The sequence below is a fragment of the Notamacropus eugenii genome, chromosome 6, assembly GCF_028372415.1.
Source record: "Notamacropus eugenii isolate mMacEug1 chromosome 6, mMacEug1.pri_v2, whole genome shotgun sequence".
Lineage (NCBI taxonomy): Eukaryota > Metazoa > Chordata > Mammalia > Diprotodontia > Macropodidae > Notamacropus > Notamacropus eugenii.
In genome coordinates, this window is record NC_092877.1 from 329638791 (window position 1) to 329661433 (window position 22643).

General features: G+C 40.7%; 1 protein-coding gene and 1 long non-coding RNA gene across 6 annotated transcripts in view; one reads left to right on the top strand and one right to left on the bottom strand.

Moving 5' to 3' along the window:
• Nucleotides 1-612: 612 nt before the first annotated feature.
• LOC140509958 (uncharacterized) lies at nucleotides 613-6334 on the bottom strand. Its single transcript, XR_011969020.1, has 2 exons — nucleotides 6241-6334; nucleotides 613-1171 (listed from the first exon to the last, which is right to left on the bottom strand). It is a non-coding gene; the product is annotated as an uncharacterized lncRNA (long non-coding RNA).
• ZBTB38 (zinc finger and BTB domain containing 38) overlaps nucleotides 4570-22643 on the top strand; it is a 91106-nt gene continuing 73032 nt past the window's right edge. Inside the window, exon 1 of one of the 5 annotated variants that reach the window (XM_072618118.1) lies at nucleotides 4570-4664. The gene's annotated coding sequence lies outside the window, so the exon portion shown is untranslated. Of the gene's footprint in view, nucleotides 4665-4707; nucleotides 5022-22643 lie in introns of those variants that run through there. The other 4 variants (XM_072618115.1, XM_072618117.1, XM_072618121.1 and 1 more) reach the window with 4 other exon arrangements.

A 22643-nucleotide genomic window follows, 5' to 3' on the forward strand; every position in this document is an offset into this window, starting at 1 on the left:
AATGCAAGATTTGAATCCATGTCTTTGTGTCTTCAAAACCAGCCCTTTATCCACTGCATCATCACACTGCCTCTCTAGCCAGAAAGACTCCCCTGACCAGAATATATATTGAAATGACAAAATATTAGAAGTAACAGAATTGGTTATAGTGACTGCATAATGGTTTAAACACATGATTGTCTTCTATGAAGCTCTTTGGGCTGGACTATGAGAGTAGAGAGAAAACCAATAAAACAGATAGGAGTCTCATCATCTAAAAAGGCAGATTCAGTAAAACCTCAGTGATTTTTGCCTCTACTACTTGTTAGTCGGGTGACCCTGGGCATTTCTCTTCATTCTTGTGCTTCAGGTGCCTTCTATGTAAAATGGAGAGAATAGCCATAATACCTCCTCACTGGGGTTGTTGTGAAGATCAAATGAAGTAATGTGTCTCAAAAGAGTGTGTAAACCCCAAAGTGCTCTATAAACACTCTCATTGTTCTTAACATTCAAATCCGAGTCAGTTAAAGTTTGTAATAGAATTGTCGAACAATTAGATGGACAAATTTGCAAGAAGAAGGTCTGAACACTACTGTGAGAACAGAGGGGTTTAAGCACACAAAACACTAATTGTTTGTATACAAGCAATCTATATTATCAATTATAAATGAATCTATTCAACAAGGCCAAGCCATTCATCTACTTGGCAACACTGTTAAATTAATCCACATTATTGAAGGTTTTTTTAAAATGAAAACTATGTTCCTATTTTTAAAAAAAAATATTCTATTAATTATTTTTCAATTCCAGACAATGTCATAGCACACTTTACCAAATGAATGATTTCAGCGTCCCTCCAGAGCTCCTAGCTTCAGATTGACATCATAGCCACAGAAAACCCCAAAGAGGACACCCGTGAACAAACCATACACAAAGCATTAATGTGCTTAATAACATATCCACACAATCTATTATATCATCAAAATACATTAAGTATAGTTATTTAGATTGTCTATAGCACAAGTAAAACATGGGGGGCATTTGTGGGTCAGGGAGCATGTGGGTGCTACCAATGGTTTCGAGTTCGGATGAGCAGCGTATGAAGGAGGTGTAATTTCAGGAGCTTCTTTGTATTACCCCGCTAGATGCCTTGTCTACTGCCTTCTCTTGGTCTCCACGGTTAAAGTCAGCCCTAGAGAAAACAGAAAAAGAAAGCTGGTGTCTTGGGATTAGTAACAGTTCCGGACTATTCATTTTCTTTTCCATTTCATGTTATTCCAGTATCACAAAATATATCTAAATCTTATCTAAGTAGGGAGATACCCTTATCTGACTAACAGCCCAAACTACCAAGACTCTGGGGAACAGGAAAAGTGGAAAGAAGAGGTCAAATAAACAAGTTTCTAAAGATGTACATGACTTCAAAGCAGTTCTCTGCCAAAGACCAAGCTATGTGGGAATGTGGAAAGTGAATCAAACTAAGGTTTCTTTGCTTTTTTGGGGGGGTTGGGGGGTAATGTGTGACAAATACTTTGGGGTTTTCTGTACAGTGGGAGTATGGAACAATGGAAAGAATGCTGGCTTTGGGGTGGGGAGAGACTGAGACTTCCTTTGAAATGTACTAACTGTGACTAGGGACACATGATTTGGCCTCAGTTTTCTCATCTGTAAAATAAGGATGATAACACTGTCTTCACAGGATTATTATGAGGATCAACTTAGCTAATACATGTAAAGGGCTCTTCACACCTTGAAGCACTATCTATATTTGGAATTTGTTTTGGTTGCTAGGTAAACTATAATATGTTCACATGATGAGGTATTATCTGGTTTTAAAAAATGTCAAATATGTGGAGTCCGTCAACATATGGAAAGATATATAAGAAAAATTTGTTAGGTAAAAATACAATCCAAAGTAGTACGTATGCATTGTTGTTTTGTGGTTGTCCAGTTGTTTAGGTTATATCTGACTCTTTGTGACCCCATCTGAGGTTTTTTTGACCAAGGTACTGGAATGGTTTGCCATTTCCTTCTCCAGCTCATTTTTGGTTTGTCATTTCCTTCTCCAGTCATTTTATAGATGAGGAAACTAAGATAAACAGGGTTACATGACTTTTCCAGTGTCACATAGCTATTGGGTATCTGAGGTTGGAGTTGAACTCAGGTCTTTCCAACTCCAGATCTGACACTCTATCCATTGCACCACCTAGCACTAATTTATAACTCTGTAAAAATTGTGGTGACTATAAAACAATATGAGGAGGAGCAGAATAATAGATAAAGAACTGGAGGAAGCCAGGAGTTGGGCTCAAATCTTGTGTAACCTTTATAGATTGGTGGTTCTGGGTAAGTTACCTAACCTCTCAGTGCTCTAGACCAGAGGTGTCTGATTCAATTAGAAAGGATCCTCTAAGACTACATTTTGCAGAAAAGGTGCTGTTCTGCTCAAGTAGAAAAATTCCAATGAATTCACAGTTCCATAAGGATATGGGAAGAAGCTGTAATGATCAGAAAGGATTTAATAATCACAAGATTGTTTTCTTTTGTAAAATAAGTTTATTTGTAGTAAAAAATAATAATAGAGACTGTGAGACAGAGAGGCACAGAGAGAAAGAAGTTGGTTTCAACCTGCTCTTCTGGCTATAGAATCCCAATGACTTCAGGAACAAAGTCTCCATGGAATGAAAGCGATTCCTCTGAGTAGCAACTGGCAGAATTCCCAGTGGTGAGGCCAATTTCCTGCCTCTATTGCCATCACAGGTGGAAAAACTGACTAATCTGAAGAGAGAGGCCCCAGGATTCACAGCTGGCCCCCTCACACAGGTACAATTGGAAACAACCTTCATGTTACTATTCAAAAAATATCAAGATAACCCTGACTAGGCATAAGTCCTCTGCTAGTCTGCTATAAAAGGCCTGAAACTGTACCTTTACAGTCATTTTCTTCAGGTTTGTTTTTTTTTTTTTTTGGTTTTGGGATGTGTGTGTGTGTGTGTGTGTGTGTGCATTTTGTAAGTCTGTTTGAGTGCATGTCTCCACAGATAGAAAGTAAGCTCTTTGAAGGCCAAAACGTTCCTTTTGATATTTGTGTTGGGAGCCCCAGAATTATTAAAGGGACCTGGCCCCTTTTGATGTATAAGGCCTCAGATTTTCCTCATGATCCGAGATGCCCCCTTTCTCTGGGGCCTTGGTTTTATGGCTTTTGGTGAGATGATACAGAGGAAGCAGAGTAAAATTTCATTGGTTGACAGACCTATACCTTTACCCTCCAGGCAGGCCAGCATCTGCACATTGGCCAAGTGCCCATGGCCATTTCCACATGCTGGGCAATAGAAAGGGATGACAAAGGGACAAAAATAAGCTGGGGGATTTTCCATATCAGTAAGACAGCTCAGCCACACTGGGTTCAGTCACTTACTTGTCAGGAATAAAGTGTGGAGGTCCTCTAATAGCTTTCTGTGGGTAAGCAAGTGAATTAATAATCCACAACCAAGAATTCTGGGGTCCAACATAAGAAAGACTCTGTTTAACCTTATCCAGTTATCCAAGAGAATCCAACATGGGATGGACAACTTTTGATGAGTGTAAGAGGGTTGAGGATTTGGACAATAGCTACTTGGATAGGCTTCTTCCAACAACCCCAAGAGTTAAACTGGGCATTCACCAAAAGGAGAGAAAGGATGGCAGAAAAGAGAGTGAGGGATCACCAATCATCACCTTGTAAGACTTGCCAGTTGTACCGAGGAAAGCTTTAGCAACGCTATGGGTCCTAGAGGGTTACTCGTGTGTGCACTGCCCTCAGAATTTAAGGATTTACTGCTGGAAGACACACAGTAGCACAAATTTAGATCAAGCAAAGATTTTGGAGGTCATTAAGTCCAACCCCCTCATTTTACAGATGAGAAAATGGAAGCAGGCCTATTGAAATGAAGTGAATTGTTCAAGATCACACAGTGCTGTTAGACGTGGGATTCCAACCCAAGACCTGACTCCAAATCCAGTAAGTACTCTTTTCTACTACCCTTGATCATTTAGTTCAATCACCTCGTTTGACAAATGTGCTCAGCACAGTGTAGGTGGCACATAGTAGGGGCTTAATAAATGTTAATTGACTGACAAATAAGGAACCGGAGGCCCAGTGAGGGTGACAGGGAATATAGATTTAGGGCTTGAAGGTCCCTTGGAGGTTATCTAATTCAACTCCTTGCATATGAAGATAGTGAGGGCAGAAGAAGGAATGACTTTCCCAAGGTCACCCAGCTAGTAACTCCAGTTGGGATTCAAACGTAGCTCCCCTGACTGTAAATCTCTAGGCTGATTGGCACCATCCAGGGCACCCTTTCAGCCAGTACCAAGGCAGAGGCAGACCTAGGAAGACAAAAAGGAATTTTCCCAGGGTATCCCAGCTCCCAACACCACCAAGAGGACAAGGATGTGGTGGCGAGCCAAGCGTGGGGGGTAGGGGAGAGGGAGGCCCTCAAAGGTTCTTTTTGTCCCCTTCCCCTTAGCAGGGCAGCTCTGTAACTAAGGCCACTGTTGCTGCTGCGGCTGCGGCTGCTGCTGAGTCAGATACTGTGAGCTTCTGCCCCTGACGTCATCAGAGCTTGCTCCGTCCACCAGCCTCTCCCCAGCAGCCAGGAAATTGGACTGGGGGGATGGGAGTAGCAGCTGCAGTAAATCTCAAAGTAAGGTAAACGCCTCTTGTGCCCTGCCCTCCCCTCTGCTCTCCTCCCCCTGCCCATCTCCTCCCCCTGCCCATCTCCTCCTCCTCTTCCTCCCCTCCCAGCTTTTTTTTTAAGCCCCTGGTGGAAGGCAGGCTGGGCTGTAGCGCCCCAACTTTCCTCAACATGAGCAATGCAGGAAGTCACAGTGGTGACATCAGCGGGCAGATATCTGGAGCTGGTCCGGGCAGCAGCTGAAGGAGCCCGAGAGACAGAGAGAGAGAGACAGAGGGCCAGAGAGAGAGACAGAGAGGTAAAAGCAGGCAGCGCTCCTGAGCCCTGAGCCTGGGGGAGCGGGCAGCAGAGGAGTCTGCACAGAGAGTAAGTGTGGCGGGGCGACCCCTTGCACCTTCCCCCTCAGCTAGCCCAGGGCCCCCTCCCAGAGCCACCGGCTAGCAGCTGCACAAGGCCAAGAGAGTGGAGAGAGGGAGAGAGCGCGATCAAGAAAGGTTTCAAGGCCTGGGGAGGCTGGGAGCCTGGCACTGGCTGGAATGCAGGCAGGGGCAGGGAGAGGCAGGCGTGCCAACAGGGCCTGGGCTGGGCACAGTCACCCAGCCTGCAATGCCAGCCTGGGCTCCCATCTGGCCTGCAGAAGGGGGCCTGAGCCCTCCAGGATCCAAGGTGCCAGGGCTGCAGCCCAGAGGGAGGCTGCCCAGGCTCAGGGCTCTCTCCTCCTCTCCCCTTCTCTGGTCCCCCAGCCTTGGCTGGGACCATTGGAGCGTTGCCTGCCTGTCTTCATGGACCTGGGGAGAGTTTACTTCCTAGGTCATGAACTAAGAGTTCCCACTTCCAAACAAACCCTCTTGCTAGCTGGTGCCCTCTGTCTCTAACATGGCCCTTGCCCACCTGGAGCAGCTGGCAAAGGAAGACCGCAAGCCAGGCATGGAACTGCTGGGCCCAGGCTGCATCGGCAGATTGTGGAAACGTAGCCCCGAGTTTGCTAACCTGATTACTCTCGCTTCCACTGTCCAGTGCCCTATTTATAGAAGGATTATTTTTACTCCTGCGTATGCCCTCACATCTGGCCTAAGAGCAGATGCCAGAATTCTGCGTAGGGTGTCTTGTCTTTACCGCATATTGTACTTTTCTACCTAACACTTTAGTTCCCGCAAACCTTTGGTCCTCACTTCGCCTCTCATTTTGCAAACTCTGCTCATGTTTATATGATAATTTCTGGTGACAAAGCACTCCCCATCACCTTGCTTTAATATTCACACTAATCTTGGGAGGTCGGTAATCCAAGTCCTCTTAACTCCCATTTTACAGATGAGGTAAATGAGGTTGAGATGGAGGATGTGGTATCATGGTAGATAGGGCACTTAACTGGAAATCAAATGATGAGCCCGATTCTGGCTCTGCTGTCTAGCTACCTGCATGAAGTTGGGGGAGTTATTGACCTGTCTAGGCCCCTATTTCTTCATCCATAAAATGAGGAGGTTGAACCAGATGACCCCTGAGATTTCCTTTATTAGGTCTAAAATCCTACCATATGTTGAAGGTCACTTAGCAATACAGTGGCATAGCCAGGTCTCAAACTCACGTTATCTGAATCTGAGTCTAGAATACTTTCCATGTCACCAACGTCTAGATGGTGACAGTTAGCTGGAATCCACTTTGCAAGGAGACAGATTTCCCTGGAAAACAAAAGCAAAAGCATTTAAACTTGTATACAAACACAAAGGAACCCCTACTAATGTCTTCTGATTGACCTGACTAAACATCCTCCTTTCCTCCAACTTGTTGCCCATAAAATGCCATTGTCGCATTGGTAAATTTAGAGAAAAACCCCAACCGAGTACGGGTTCACCTCATTTTAGATAACATAGTCATGAGAACAGGGGGGGTCAACTGATTCTTTTTTCTTTTTTTGCCAAACTGAATTGTATTTTAAGTGTTTTGGAGGAGCGGACCATTTACAGGAAACTAGTGGCAATTCCTTGACCGTAACCACTTTTTTTTTTTTTTGGTGCCCAGGGCAGTCTTCACAAAACCTGTACTTCTGGCAAGCTGCATGAAATATGCCCTCAAATCAATTTTTTTTTTAAGGTGGGCGAGAGGAAGTGAGCCATCTGGTCGCTTCCTATGCTAACTAATTATTTTTGCTAACTAGGTGCTAAGCTTACGTGTTTTTATTCTCTGAAGGATAGAAGTGTTGTCAGCATTTTGTAAATTTCCGCTCCTTGGAGCAAAGTAATGGTTGTCTACCTTAGTTATGGCGACAGGTGAATCCTCTTTGTAAAATAAATCCCAAATTTTATCTGATTTGTAAGTCTGAAGCTTTAGAGACAGGGGGACATGTAAGGGCTATCTTCAAATTAGTAATACTTGTGCCTTACAGTTCTTTGTGGCAAAGTGTTTGGGCCATCGCTGATTGGACAAATGTCATTTGGACCTTAAAACTTTGTTTTCATTTGGTTCTAGGACCTTTAATCTTCTTGCATGTGGTAAGATTTCAGGGAACATAGAAGTTGTATTAAAGAACATATACAAGAATTCAGAGGGGCTTCAGAGAGAAAGGAAGAGAGGAGAAAATGCAGAATTCTCAGGGACTGGAAACACTAAACTCTAAGCTCTGGAAAATTTCTAGATGTAATGGTGGCCTGGAACACAGGGACAGACAGGGACATGGATGAGACTAATCTCTCAGACTGGTTCCTGTGTTCTGGATTACCAGAATTTCCTTTACTAGGCCTCTCTAAGGCAGGAATTTTCTTTTTTTTTCCTTTTGGCAAGGACTCTTGGCAGTCTGATGAATCCTATGGAACCCTTTCCATTATGTTTTTAAATGAATATAATAAAATATATACTATTTCAAAGGAAACCAAATATATTGAAATACAATTGTCAAAATATTAAAAAAAAAAAAAAGGTCATAGATCCCAAATTAAGAACACCTGCTCCGATCTCACCTTGATCCTACTAGGAAAAAGCCATCATGGCCTGGAAGTCAGAAATCCCAGGTCTTCCACTAACTAGCTGTGTCACCTTGGGCAAGTTATTTTGCTTGTCAGTCTCAGTTTATGCATGTATAACATGAGACGAGATAATTTCTAAATTTCTTCAAGCTCTAAGTTTCTATGAAAGGAAATGAGAATAGAAACATCTTTGCATCTAAATGCAAAGAACAGGGATAGCTGGTAACCCCCAAATCAGCTGCTGTATCATTTGGTAGGTTCTAATGGAAGCAAATAGGGTTACTTACCACTAGCTCTCAGGTGGCAAGGTGTTATAGAATAATAACCCACTGGATATAGTCAGAAGACCTGAGCTGTCTGCCACCGACACATTATTATATGACCTTGTAAAAAGCACTTAATGTGACAGAGTCTCAGATTTCTGTTTGAAAGATGATGGGAATAACACTTGCACTACCTACGTCACAGAGTTGTAAAAATTAAATAAGATAATATATGGTTATCAGTTAGAGTTTTGCCTCAGGAAAAGCTGAGCAAGCCTCTGCCTACTCCTCCTTGTATCTCCTTTACAATATGTGAACTCACCTTGCCTGGGGCCCTGGGTGCTCCATTAACATGGCACTGTGTTCTGGCATTGACTCAAATTCCTGGCTTTGGAGTTATTGCAGCAACTAAGATCAATGAGTTGATAACTGTATTGATGATGGAGTTCGTTGCTAGGGAGTTGGTGACAGTATTTTCTAGTGTGCTTTCCCCTTGTGGTAGCTGCCCCGGGCCCATCCAAAGTATTACCAAAAGTTAGGAGAATTGTAAAGGTCCTGGGAAGGCAAAGGCTGGCAAAAGGGGAAAGGAGAATGAATGGGAGTGACTGTTTATGAGCTCTGATGTAAGTCCTTAGTGTTTCTGGTCTTTTTAAATAAAGTCTGTCCTCTCTTAGATGTTTTGTTGCCTTGAGTGCTTTCATAGGAGTTGAGTGTCTTTTTTCCTTTTTTGTAGAAACCTAGTCAAAGTCTGATGTTCCCAGGGGAAACCCTGGTTCAAAATACAACCCAAAGAGGTTACAGAGTAAGACACTCAAGATTAAATGCAGATCTGCATGAGTCCAGAGCAGCTAATATGTGGTTCCTGAGTTAAGAGTTATGTTCTCTCTCTCTCTCTTTCCCCCATTAATATATATATACATATATAATATACATACATATGGGATATAAAAATATATGTGTACATATATTCCTTATAAAGTGTCTTATAAATATAGGCAGCTGTTATATCTGCTACCTTGTAAGTGGTCATTGCCAATTTTGTTTTGGTCATATAACCCATTAATAAAAAACTTCTAAACTTTCTCTTTACATATATACATATTTATAAATTCTATGTATGTAGCACTATATTAATATATTGTATATATTATAAATATATATAAATCATTTTAAAATATGAGATAAATAGTATTAATATGTTGCAATTTTTAAAATACACATACACCATTTAAAATATGAGATAAAGAGGAAATAAACTTTAATACAATTTGAAAAACGCAAAAATCTTTTGCTATTACTAAAACATGAGTAAGAATATTTTTAGTGAGAATGATGTACTTATATATCCTTCATTATTTCTGAAAATCTTGGTTTAACATTTTGTGATGTAGAGATTCAAAGGTCTGGTTTTAAGATGTTTTATTTTGATCATTGGTTTTAATGACTTCCATAGATGAAAACAAATACATTATAAAGATTCAAAGATTCAAATGGAAAAATATTAAAGCATGATATTTCTATTCGCCAATCACAAAAAGATTTTTGTTGAAGTCCAGCTAGTTAATTTCCATCTTTCCCATGTCCAGCGGTTCTTACAAATTAATTTAAGGGTGTTGCTTTTTCATATTTTGAACAAATGAGATTGAATCTCACTGAAATTGTTCACTTGAAAGCACTTTTAACAGATTGGAAAATTGTTTCCAATTTTTAAAATGTAGAGAAATGAGAGTTTTTAAAGGAGCACATGTTGTTTTCAGTCCCAAAGTCTTAGTTTTTAAATGCTTTGTGAATTGTGATGATTTCTCATTTGTTGTTTAGTATTTTCAGTCATGTCTGATTCTTCGTGAATCTATTTAGGGTTTTCTTGGCAAAGATCCTGGAGTGGGTTTGCCGTTTCCTTCTCTAGATCATTTGATAGATGTGGAAACTGACAAACAGCGTTAAGTGACTTGCCCAAGGTCACACAGGTAGTAAGAGTCTGAGGCCAGATTTGAACTCAGGAAGAGGGATCTTTCTGACTCCAGGTCTGACACTCTATCCACTCCACCACTCAATATTTCATGGCACAAGGTTCATAGCAAAGCAAATGACTATAAATCCATATTTTAAATAACTCCAATAATTTCTAATGAGGATGGAAGGGGGGAACTTCTTGTCAGCTCTGATTAGGATGTCCTTGTTTTTACCTTTCAATGAGACTGATGAAGAACCCTTACTTAGAGTAGCAAAAATATCATCCGTCAGTTTTCATAACATTTACTCATGCTCACAATATTATTAGTATTATGCCCAGTCTGCAGTTTTGTTTTTTTTTTTTTGCAGGAGTCTTTCTAAACCATTTGTCCATTTTGTGAAGGTTGGTTTACTTAAAACTAGATAATATGGTCTGTAAACCTACTTAACCCTGAAGCTAGTGAGTAAAGGGAGGAGACTATTGTCAGGATACGGACCTTCCTCTCTTCTCACATGATATTTCCTCACCTACCAGGTGGGACATGTGCCCATCTGCCCTAAAGGCTCAATGAGGCTGCCAGTATCAATCCTTACTTTAAATATTAATATAGTTTAATTTTTAAAATAAAAACAAATAGACCAAGAGTTCTGAGGGGTGTGTGTGTGTGTGTGTGTGTGTGAGAGAGAGAGAGAGAGAGAGAGAGAGAGAGAGAGAGAGAGAGAGAGAGAGAGAGAAACACACGGATCACTTTGGCAGTTTGGGAAGCTTGGGGTCTCTTTCTCAAAATGACATTTTCAAATAAATGAGGAAATGCTAAATTTCAGATTTAGGTTAGTGAAAATATTATAGATGTAATTTTTCCCCTCCATTGAGGTTCCTGAACGCCCTAAATTCTATCTTTGGTCCCACTTTAAGAACCACTGAGATATTCTATTATTTTCTTTGCACCTTCCCTGAGGACCACATACCTCCCTTTGAGAGACTCCTGCTCTAATGGGAGCCTTGTATCAGGTTACATACAATTCACCTCATAACCCTCCCAAGACAAACAGGTTATTATGTAGGATCAGTTGACTATGCATCTAGAAGACAGGTATTTGGAACTGAGGTCTAGTGGGCAAAAGTCAAGAGCAGTCGAAAGTCAGAAGAAAGATGCCTTTTGGACAAGGTTTTAGGTAGCACAGTGGATGAAGAGCTAGACCTGGAGTTAGAAAGACTTGAGATCAAATCCAGCCTTAGATGTGTACTCACTGTGTGACCCTGGGCAAATCACTTGTCTGCTTCAGTTCCCTTACCTGGAAAATGGAACTAAAGTAGCCCCTACTTCCCAGGGTTATTGTGAGGATCACGTAAGATATTATTTGTAAAGTGCTTTGCAAACCCTAAAACATTCTATAAATGCTTTTACTGTTAGTAGTAAGCCCCAGGTTAGCAGATACCGAAGAGAGATAGTCCCTGCCCTTACATAATAATGGAAGAGAACTTGCATACAAGAAACTGTGGCTAGGAACGAGTGTTTTATCTGGAAAATTACTGGAATGGTGAGTGGAGATGTAGGACAGGTCGATTAGAGACACACCCTTTCCAGAAGCAATGGCACAGTTGATTTGCTTACTATTACCAGGGTAAGGGTAAGAAATTATAGGGGAGGTGGAATTCCTTCATGTGCCCCATGGTGGTTCTTTCATATTTGTAAAGATCTTTGTAAACCTAAATAGTTATTAATATCATTATTATTAGTCTCAGGATCTCCTAGGGCAGAAGTCTCTTGTCATGGGAGCCAGGAATGCTATGCTTCCCAAAGAAGATTCTTTAAAAAAAAAAAAAAGGACTTTTCTGGGAGGGGTTGGATTTCCTACTCTGCCAGAACTATTCCACTTGGACACAACTATATTCATATTCCCATCCTGGTTTAGAACCGGTCTGCAAATAGTTTCAGAAATCAACACACACGCACACACACACACATAGACACACACATTATATTTATTCAAAGTTTGCATTGTCCCTCCCTCCCCCCCAGATTTACTGGCATTTCTCCTATTCAGTCCTTACCTACGTCATTAACTCAAGTATGCTTCTTAAGGGCAGGAAATGTGTCTGCAATTTATTTTTGGATCCTCCTACAATCCTCTCTGCACACTGTGGTGCTTAGTTAATGCTGATTGTAGACTGACTTCTTCAGTCTCTGGGTTAAAGAGTACAGACACCCTCCCAGGAGAGGCACATTCAGAATTTTTCTACCAGGAAAGAAAGACACCACCACCATCCCCACCACCACCCCTCCTTCTTCCCTTATAGAACTGAGAGATGGAGAATGATTCCAAGACTGCTCAGGGCATTCTGGATAGTCATTTGGTCCGCCACGATTTCTGTGAGTTCTGTGTGTGCCAGTCAGTGTTTTGGGCCATGTATGGTATGGCTTGTCTTCTCTGAATTCAGATAGGATTGGGAGCTAGGCTGATCCGTGGGGACCCTCCAGGGAGTCTGTGATGATGCCTATATTTCTGAAATGAATTAAAAGCTTATCAATAGTCTAAACACAAAAACTAGGCCCTACCTAATGAGGATCTCATGAGAAATGTGTGCCCCTTCCTCCCCACCCCCCACATCCCAATGACTGTTCTGCTTTTGTTTTTGCACGGGGAGGGTGTTGGTGTTGGTGGTGGATTTGGTTTGTTTGGGGCATTTTATTGTGGTAGTAATAGCTGTTTTGGGCAATAGTAAGAGACTGGAAGCTTGCATCTGCCACTGACATACTATATGACCTTGGGCAAATCCCTTAATATGGTCAAGCCTTAGACTCCCTATTTTCAGACAGCAGACACTGAAGAGAGGTTGAAAATGAGTGAGATCTTTTGTCCCACCAAACCAAGTAGTCCCCAGGTTTTAAAAATGAAAGAAAGGGGATTGAAAAATCCTGAAATAGGACCTCTATCTAGTTACGTAACACCATTCGGTGCTATGTTTAACATGGCCTTTCCCTGCTGTGAACCGTCAAGATTATAGGCCAGACTGTGTAGCCGTAAGAAGAAAGGGAAACAGCAAAAACCCACTCTCTCTGGTTGCCTGTGTGCAGCTCTGGCTACACAAGTATAAGCCACAGAACATTCTGGATTTACCCCCAGTATTTACAGTGAAGCTTAAACTGATCTAGGAATTTTTCTCCCTTTCTGGCGTCAGGCCTGGTGATGAAACTGCCCAGGTAGGGAAGCTCGTTCTTGTTTGTTTTCAGGAGCAATGCTGAGGGTAACTCTTTTTAATTTTCAGGTCAAATAAACCAGGGGAGGATTGATTTGTTCCTTTTGTAAGCACTAAATAAAAACTATTATAAGCTAATTGATGCACATCAGTAGAGTGCAAGGAGGGAAATAGTAGTATCTCGAATTTTTGACAGTTACTTTAATGCTTATTTTTTAAAGAATATTTTATAGAGTTCATGTTCCACCACTGAGGTCTTTGTATTATAAGGAAGGTGGAATTATTGCTTCCAGTTTCTTAGACAGAAAATTAAGACAAGAGGCTGTTCACCTACCTTTCTAGCTTTGTCTTTCTCTACATCTTTACATAATTCGACTGTTCCCTAAATACACCCTGGGCTTTCCCTGTTCCTTGCCTGGGCCATTTCTCTCCAACTGACATACCCTCCCGTTTACTCCCACCTCCACATGTTTCAAAGCCCAACTTACAGGCTGCCTCTTCTGCAAAGTCTTCTCTGAATTTCCACAGCACATCATAACCTTCAGATGGCACTTAGAACAGCCCATCATTTGTGGGTGCACCTCATCTTCCCAAATTGTCTGTTCCTTGCGGGGAAGAGAGTGCATCTTGTTTTCCTATTGCCCTGCAGAACCTTGCACAGCACTTTGCATGTGCATCGTCCTGCGTAGCTGACTTGTCTGGGCTGTATGGAGGGGCTGGGACCAGGGACCTTCCAATGCAGTGGTCTTATCTAGGTAGGATCTTGGGTAAGTCACTTAAACTCTAGCAGCCTCAGTTTTCTCATTTTATCTATTCAATATTCAACAAATATTTAAGATATTTATGCCTACCTCTGGGAATACATACACACATACACACACACACATAAATGTATGTGTATATACATATATATGTATGTATGTGTATGTATACATAATGCATATACATGTGTGTATGTATATATATGTATACATGTATACAGAAGCTGGCATAAATGTCTTAAATGTTTGCTGAGTGTCATCATATATGCATATGCACATGTGCACATGTGCAAACATACACATACACACATACATACATATATACATATATATATATATATAGTGTTCAGTCATTTCAATCATGTCTGACTCTTTGTGACCCCATTTGGGATTTTCTTGGCAAAGATCCATTTCCTTCTCCAGTTCATTTTACAGATGAGGAAACTGAGGTGAACAGGGTTAAGTGACTCTAGTAAATGGTTAAGGCTGTATTTAAACTCACATCTTCCTGAGTACAGGGCAGAAGCTCTAAACAATAAGCCATTTCACACACACACACACATGCATATATGTATATGTATATATGTGTGTGTGTTCACATACATATACATATGTATGAGTGTATATATATATATATATATACACACACAAATATACATACACACACATATATATACATGCACAGTATATATACACACACTCACATATACATATACACACACAAATACACATATACGTAAATACATGCATAGTATATATACATACACTCACATATACATATATACACACTATATATATATACGTATATATATACACACACACATATACTAATCTATATTACTGTAGTTAGCTATAAATATGGATCCCATCTTCAAAGAGCTACTGTACTGGCATAAATGAAATTAGCCCCAGATGACCGAGAAGGTCCGTTCTACTCTAGCATACTTATTTTCAGATGGTTACTGTCTTTAATTGAAGCAAAGTTTCATGGCTGTACTAGATGCTAAATCAATATTTGTTAATGAATGAATGTATAACTTCCAGTCAGTCAGTAAGCATTTATTAAGCACCTACTAGTTGCTGGGCATTGTGCTAAACACTAGAGAGACAAAGGCAAAAAGTCCCTGCTCTTCCAGAACCCACAGTCTAATGAGGGGAGGGTGGAAGGGATGACAAGTAAACAACAGACAAGCTCTATGCAGGACAGATTGGAAATAATCACCAGAGAAAGGGCACTAGAATGAAAGGGATTAGGAAAATTCACTGCTGCTCCTGCTCATCTTCACAACATGCTTTTGCCCCCCTGAATCCACCTCTCATCCAACACTTGAAGTTCAGTCCTGCCCAGAGCCCCCAGGCTTCTTGACTGATGAGTGGTCACCAAAACTAACCTGACCCCAATTCAGCATGCTGCTTCTTTCCAGTGCTATCCCAGAGTAGCCATACATCATGCCCCTCCTCCCTTGCCAATTTCCACTTTTAGCTCTGGGAACAATAATTAAATCAATGATAGGACATTACCAATCGCTTGCCCTATGACTGGAGTCTCCACCACTGTGATTTCCCTGAATAAAACCTGCTTACCAGGCTACCTCTCCCTTATTTGTGTTTTCCTCAATTAAAATACAAACTCTTTGAGGACAGGAACCATCTTACTTGTCTTTGAATCTCTACTACTTAACACAGTGCCTGGTATGTAGTGAGTGCTTAATAAATGTTTTGTCATCCATACATCCATTTATTCATGAAAACATTATGTTGTTGTTCAGTTGTTCCTGGCCAACTCTCTGCAATCCCAGAAACCATACTGTCCATTGGATTTTCTTGCAAAGATATTGGAGTAGTTTGCCATTTCCTTCTCCAGCTCATGTGACCAAAGAGGAAACTGAGGCAAACAGGGTGAAGTGCCCAGGGTGACATAGCTAGTAAATATCTGAGGCTGGATTAAGGAATCTCTGAAAGAGCAACCTGAAATTACCATTTGATACCTAAAATTAAAATTCATACAATGCCATTCATGAAAGAAGGTTAGACTTTTTTAAAGTACAAAGATGAGACATCAGAGCTCAAAAAAATGGTCTTTGTAAATTCTCTGATGGCAGTTCATTAATCAAGGAAATGATCTAGGAAGTAACTTAAAACCAATGGCTCAGTGTCTGTACATCTCAGACAAGCAAACTAGATACTGGGATAGTTAATAAGAGAAATGGAACACTCATGAAATGAGATAAAAATGGTAGAGTGGAAAGGTCAGGATCACCCAAGAGGTTTAGTGCATCATTCTAGATACCCTGTTTTAAGGAAAGATTGCATTGAAAATTATCTAAGGCAGAGGGTCTGTCCCATTTTAGTGATTCCCTATGTATTGCAGAGGGCTCATTGGTCCTTGGACATTACTGCAAAGGATCATTGGGTAATCGATTTTATTCCTTTATCATTGGTAGACACTCCCTTAAAAATATACAGGGTACTAGCTTATTTTCAGATGGTTTAGCATCTCTAATTCAACAAACAGCTATTAAATTCCTACTACGTACCAGACACAGTCCTAGACTTGGGGATTCAAACACAAAACAATCTCTGTTCTCAAAGGGTATATTCTACTTGGGGTGGTGATAAAAACATGTTCACAGATGAGCAAATACAAGATAATTTGAGAAGAGAGTGAGCAGTAGATCAAGGAAAGCAGAACCATGATTAGGATGAAGTAACTGGGGTTTTGACTCAGGGTGCTGAAATTTAGAGGTCTGCTAAAAGCCCTTAAACTCTTTTACCGTGGAGAAGCAGCTGAATTAAATGTTTAAGTGGCAGTAATTTTAGAATTTATTTAAAACAGAGAGCTAATAGATGTTTTCCCCCTGAATGGTGTACCCTAAGTGAGCACCCACCTCTCCCCACTCCATGGCTAGGCAGCCTCACAATACTCTAGAGTTGCCCCATCCCCCACAGACTGAATTTGTCTTAGAAAGTTGATTTTAGAGAAGATTTGCTGTCTGTTTTATCTAGGTTGGGCTATCTTGTACTGGGCATGGAAAAAAAAAAAGCTACTAAAAGCTTTGATGGAAACATTCATAGAAGAGTTTGAACCTGAACTTTCCCTTCAAAGAAGACAGAGATTCTAAGCGACCAAAATGAGCAGGGAGGGAATTCCTGGCATGTGGCGCCATTTGCACAACTGCACTGAGTTGGGATAAGGAACGTTGAGTTTCAAGAACAGCCAATTGTCCAATTTGACAACAACAGGGAGAGGGAACAATATGGAAGGGTAGGTTGCAGCCAGATTGTGTAGGGTTTTAAATTATAAAAGAGTTTATATTCTATCATAGAGGGAAAAAAGGAATCATTGAAGCTTGTTGAGTAGGGAAGTAAAAGGGTCAGACTTGTGTCTTTGGGACTTTATTTTGGTATCTTGAAGGAGGATGAATTGAAAAGAGTAAAGACTAAAAGAGGTGGACCACTTGGGAGACTTGTAATAGTCCAAATGGAAAGTGATGAGCACTCAAAAGGGAGCAGTCACATCATGAGCAGAGACAAGCCGTATTGTTGTAGAGGCAGAATCTACCATCCTTGGGAAATAGTTGGATATGGGTGACTAGAAAGAGGGAAGAGTCAAAGATGCCTCTCCCTCCTTCATGTTAAAGGAAGCAAGGTGGCACAGTAGATTGAGCACTGAGCCTTGAATTGGATAGACCTGAATTTAAATTTGATCTCAGATGCTTATTAGTTGTATAACCCTGGGAGAGTCACTTAACGTCTCTATTTGCCTCAGTTTGCTTAACTGTAAACTGGGAATAATAATAGCACCTACCTCCTAAGGTTGTTGTGATGATCAGCTGAGATAATAATTGTAAAGCGCTTAACCCCATGATTGTTACATTGTAGGTGCTATATAAATGCTAGCTAAATGTTAGCTATTATTATTGTTTTCATCACTCTGATGCCTTATTGTGGCATAGAAGAGACCCAGGATTCTTGAAGGCTGTGCTAAAAGAATGCATGGGCTTCAAGCCCTGGCAGGCTTTGACCAAGCTGGAAAGCCTTAGTAACACACTGCATGCCTCTTGCCCAAGGACCAGCCTCACTTACTAAAGAAAGGCTCATTGCCAGACTGGCTAAAAGCTGATGCATTTTAAGTCATAGCAACTTCCTAAGACCCTGTACAAAATCAGAGATTATTTTTAACTTGGGGTCTGTGAGGTATTTTTTTTAAATTTATAACCTTGTTTTAATATAATTTGTTTTCTTTATAATCCTATATTTTTGATTTTATGCATTTAAAGCCATTATCTGAGGTGTGCATAGGTTTCACCAGACTGTCAATGGGGTTCACATCACACAAAGACTCAAAGTCATAGAGGGATTTTGCCTTATGCTGCTTGAGGGAGTACCCACACTCACCAAATCCCTTATCTCTGATGTGTTGAAGCCAAGTCTCTTAAAAACACTGATCACATAGGAGTTGATGTTGATAAGAATGACTTAATGGTTGATTGCTGTGTATCACAGTAATAGATACGTCCTATTGTGGAGGATGAACAAGCCAGAGATACATCATTTGGTCATGGTGGGTGCCGAGTGTTGTAAAGAGACTTGATTCCCCAGCCCTACTTCCTGAGTGTTTGGACAGCGATAATCAGAGAAGGGAAGGAGTAAATTAGCATTTATATAGTGCCTACTACATACCTTAATTGTTCTTCGTGCTTTGATCCCCACAACAACCCTGTGACATAGGTGTCATCATTATCCCTATTTTACAGGTGAGTAAACTGAAGTAAACAGAGGATAAGTAACTTGACCAGGGTCACACAGCTAGTAAGTGTCTGAGCTTGTATTTGAACTCAGGTCTTCCTGACTCAGGCCTAGAGCTCTATCTACTGCCTTATCAGCTTTCAAACAAAAATGCAAGGTTGCATATAGTAGCCAGGAGGAAGAGGCTAAAATATGAATTCCTTCAGTGGTATTTTCCCCATAGTTTTACAGCCTTAACACTCCAGAAGCATCAAGCACCCTACCCCTCAAGGTCAACATTACGAATACTGTTCCGTTCCTATCACCCCAACCCCTCTAACACTGCCTTTAAAAAGGTCGGAGGTTTTACAGATTCACTAGGGCCAACCATCCATTGCAGCGTGGGCTTTTAATTTCTCACACTTAAATTCCCCCATTTCTCCTAAAGAACAGACTTAGAAAATACCCAACTGGAATTTTTTCAAGAACCATACAGTGGGACTACTTTTGAGGTTTTGTTTTTAACCCTAATGTCTTCTCTGTTTCAGTCAGACCAAAGAAGATCCCCACCCTGACTTCATAGATGACATTTTTAGGGAAGCTGAGTCACTGGGGAAGTAATATATGTCTAATATTTTGAGTAACATAGAATCTAGGCCCACTGTCATTTCAAAGCATCCGTAAAGGGAATGACTATACTTATTGTTAGCACCAACATTTGGGCTCTAGGTATTATGGTAATTCCCCTCTGGGGGTTTTTTTCTGTGTCTTTTTACCTGGTTATCTCTTTGAAATTCACAAATTATCATTTCCTAAATAAATGAACAAGATAATGTAATTTTTTGTAATTTTTAAAAATTTTATGGGAATTTTTAGAAGAATTTTATTCCAGGCATACTACCCCACCCAGTTTCTGGCCTGCCTAATTTACACATGCCTGGGATTTACTGAACTTTATAAAGGAGGACAGATTTGAATGATCTCTGCACCTCAAGAGTTGCTTCTGAGTGCCCCAAAGGATATTGTGTGCTCTGTCTGTTGAAAAGTCTTTGAAGTTGCTCTTCTGTGAGAACACTGGCCCTGGACAGTGTGTCCAGCACTGGAGTGGAGCCATTTTAGAACAGATGATAGGAGAGAGTAAAAAAAAAAAATGACATACATTGTGGATACAGACTGTCATTGAGAAAAAACAGAGAATGGTAGCATTTCAGAGCTGGAGGGACCGTCAGCAGCCATCATCCAACCCGTACCTGGGCAAGAATCACCTTTACAAACATAGCCAGCAAATAGTCATCCAGACTGTACTGGAAGATCTTCAATAAGGGAAAAACCCACCCTCTCCTGAGGCAATTCTTGCTACTTGGGCTTAGCTTTAATTAGGCCCCTTCTATTAAATCTAAATCAGCCTCTTTGTTCATAGTGAATTAGTTTTGCCTTCTGGGGCCAAGCTGAAAAAGTCTAATCTGGGACATCTAGGTACAGTGAATGGGCATCAGCTGTGGAGTCAGGAAGACTTGAGTTCAAATCCAGCCTCAGAAATTTACTGGCTATGTGACAATGGGCAATTCATGTAACCCCCAATTGCCTTCAAAAAAAAAAAAAGAAAAAAGAAGAAATAGAGAAAGTCTAATCCTCCTTCTGCATGGCAGCCCTTCAAATACTTGGAAGACTGCTGTCAATCACTTGTCAGGTTAACCATTACTAGTTCTTCCCCCTAAGTCATGATCTTGACACCCTGATCACCTTCCTCTGGATGCTCCCCAACATATCACTGTCCTTCCTACGCAGAATGTTTGAAAGCCACACTGCAGCTGTGGTCTGACCAGACGATCTGATAGTATGCCTCCCTTGACGTAGATTTTGGAATTGCCAGATCACATTGTTGATTCATTTTGAGACTATGACATGCTATTCCCACCCCCCCAGATTTTCTAGACTTAATGTTGTCAAGTTTCCTTTATCTTATACTTCTAATGTTGAATTAAAAATAAACCCACATTACTCTTATTCCTTTAAAATGTCATCTTATTAGCTTCAGCTCAACATTTTAGCCTTTTTTTAAAAAACTTGGTTCTGCCATCAAAAATGTTACCTCTATCTTTGTGCCTCCTGTTGGGGCTGTGCTCTAAACTCTTCCTACTTGGTAGGACCTCCCAAACAGACTTTAAAAATTCTTTTCACATCAGTTATCTAAGTAGCACAGTACCTGGCACATAGTAGGCACTTAAATATTGATTGATTGATTTAGTGGAGAAGGCTGCACTCAGTATTTCCTTTCAATCTAGTTTATTGAAATAGTGCCATTTAAGAGGTGCAACTTTTTTTTTTTCATTAAAGCATCTGTTAAACAGTTTTCCCCCTGGGGTTGGCCTCAGAAAGACAACTTTGTAGTTAAACTTTAACTTAGGTTTCCTTAGTTTCATATATGACATTGAATTAGTTTATTAACATTGTAAAGTCAGGAGAAACTCATTGCAAGGACCACTCAACTCCCCTGTATTGACTTGGTAACATAGAGTTCTACTTAGTGACATGTTTTTCTCTTTTCCACTCATGCTACCACCAGAATAATTCAGGATTCCATTACCTCTCATCCATATTAATATAATCTGGTCCTTCTCTAATCTACTCTTCACAAAGTGCCAAACTAATGTTTTTAATATAGGATTTCATTGGTGTCACTCCCCTCTGCTCAAAAAACCTTCAGTGGCTCCCAGTCACTTAGAGGGAAATGCAAATCTTCTAAGTCTTGGCATTTCATCTCCTCTTAAACTTGGCTCCTGTCTGATTTCAGAGTGCTTCCTTTCAATCAATGAATCAATAAGCATTTCTATCTGCTCTAGGACTTAAATGAAAATAAAAATGAAATGGCCCTTGCCTTTGAAGACCTTACATTCAATTGGGGGTAACTGTATAAGGAAACAAAAAATATTCAAGGCATTGACTACAGGGGAGACACTGACAGTCTAGGGGCTGGGGGAGGTGGGCATCAGGAAATATCTCATGTAGGCGGGAGTCTTTAAGCTCATCTTTGAGGAAAGCTAGAAATTCGAAAACATGGAGGCAAGGAGGGCTAGGCATGGGTGATAATAGCCCTTATATAGGCATGGATGGAGTTGAGGAATGGAAGGTCATGTGTGACAAACAGAAACTTGATCATTCTGGCTACATTGTAGACTTTGTGCCATTGTTACATTGTGGCAAGGACAGTCAAGTCCTATGAGTTGGAAGGATAAGCTAGAGTCAGACTGTGGAAGGCTTTAAATATCAAACAGAGAAATCTGTATGTCATTCTAGAAACAATAGGGAGCCACTGGAGTCTTTGGAGCGAGGGAGTGATGTGGTCAGATCTCTGTTTTAGAAACATCAGATTCCACATTCTGCACCAACCACACTACTTGCTTAAATACTTGTTTTCCTCTGCAGGTGCTTACATTGGTCCATACCATCCCCCTTGCCTAATATAATTCCTTCCATGTCTATCTGCTGAGGTCTCCCTTCTGTTTCAACGCCATATTCAAATGCCTCCTCCTTCCTGAAGCCTTTCCTGATTTCTTAGATCCACAGATAGAAGTAATTCTTCTCTCTTTTAATATCTGTGGTTATTCTACCTGATTTTTTCTGTCCCCCAACCCACTCCTCCACCAGGAGTTGGGGTTTTGGTTTCTTTCTTTCTTTCTTTTTTTTTTACAGATTGGTTTTTAAAAAAATGTGTGTGTGTGTGTGTGTGTGTGCATGTGTGCATGTGTGAGTGTGTGGCACCCAGGCTATCACCTTACAATAGTAAATGAATTGTCTAAATAGATTAAGCATTCAGTATACATTCAGTATATTCCAGGAACTCTGCTAAGTGCTGGAAATGGTAGAAATACAAGCAAACTAGTTCTTACTCTCAAGAAGCTTACATTTTACTGAGGAAGACTACACATAAAGGGGGCTGTGAGTGAGGGGAGAATGCTCTCATAAAGACAAGACTGATGGAAGGGCTGAGAGAAAGTCTAGACAGTGAGCAGAGATGGGTACAAAGGGAGTGCCTACTGTGTGCTAAGCAGGAAAAAAACAGCCCTTGCCCTCATTTTAATAAGGGAGATGCCATGTAAATAACTAGGTGCATACAGGAT